This window comes from Octopus bimaculoides, chromosome 18 (genome assembly GCF_001194135.2).
Source record: "Octopus bimaculoides isolate UCB-OBI-ISO-001 chromosome 18, ASM119413v2, whole genome shotgun sequence".
Lineage (NCBI taxonomy): Eukaryota > Metazoa > Mollusca > Cephalopoda > Octopoda > Octopodidae > Octopus > Octopus bimaculoides.
The window spans coordinates 50,650,332-50,651,300 of NC_068998.1; the positions used below are offsets into that span (position 1 = coordinate 50,650,332).

General features: G+C 31.1%; 1 protein-coding gene across 5 annotated transcripts in view; it reads right to left on the reverse strand.

Annotated features, from left to right (window-relative positions):
- Positions 1–969, reverse strand: part of LOC106875521 (ABC transporter F family member 4) — a 114,636-nt gene that overhangs the window by 4,785 nt on the left and 108,882 nt on the right. The gene's annotated exons all lie outside the window — the stretch shown is intronic.

Consider the following 969-nt stretch of genomic DNA (forward strand, 5'->3'; position numbering starts at 1 on the left):
TACACAAGTATATATGCACGCAGTATTATTACTGGTGTCATATATTCTTATAACGTCATTTGAGACGCTTTATTATCATATCAGAAATAAAAAAAATCTCAAGAATAAAAACCGATGAGTAAACGGAATCTTTCAGTGTCTACGTCCGACAGATTAAAAACAAAACACGTCATTAGGTGAAGAAAATAAAACCATCGCCTTTTGTATCGATGGCGAGCATATTATAGAATCGTGTCGTTGAGAAACATGAGATTGCAAACAATTTAAATACTGACGGATGTGTCAAAATCGTTAACACTACGTGAACCATACATCACTTTTAACGATCACAAGGTTAATTTCTTGAATAATCATCTGCTAGATTCTTTAACACTTCCGAAAAGTCAACTAGATATTGTTAACATGATAAATTAAAATTATCACGAAATTTCCACTTTAGCCATGTGGATGTACGATATGTTGCTCGTAGAGTAGCGCAATAAAATCGGAAACAAGCAACCCATTAGACTTACTCATTGATGTTATATATTATTTGCTTTCGATTACTAAACAATTACTTCAAAAAACATTAACGTTGGCTAAACTCTCACATCGGCATTAACGAGTTAGAAATTGAATTAAACGTAAATAAGTGAAATTTTGTAATATCCTTTCACACAAATCAGTGAATTTTTAGAAAATGGTAATTTTTCCTTTGATGTCAGTTTGGCCGTATAGAGACGTCGGAAGTAAGTGAATTAAGTTGGTTTTATCTATTACACCTGATACATACAGGAATTCTATTTTTACATAAGGGTTTATATCTTATCGATGGCTTCTCTCTATTACTCTTTTACATCTCTAACACAGTGTAATCTACTTCACGTTATTTTGTCCTTTATTTATCCAATAAAACACCCAATACGTTAGTTTTAATTCCTTAACTCCCTCCGTCTGTATATATATATATATATATATATATATATATAT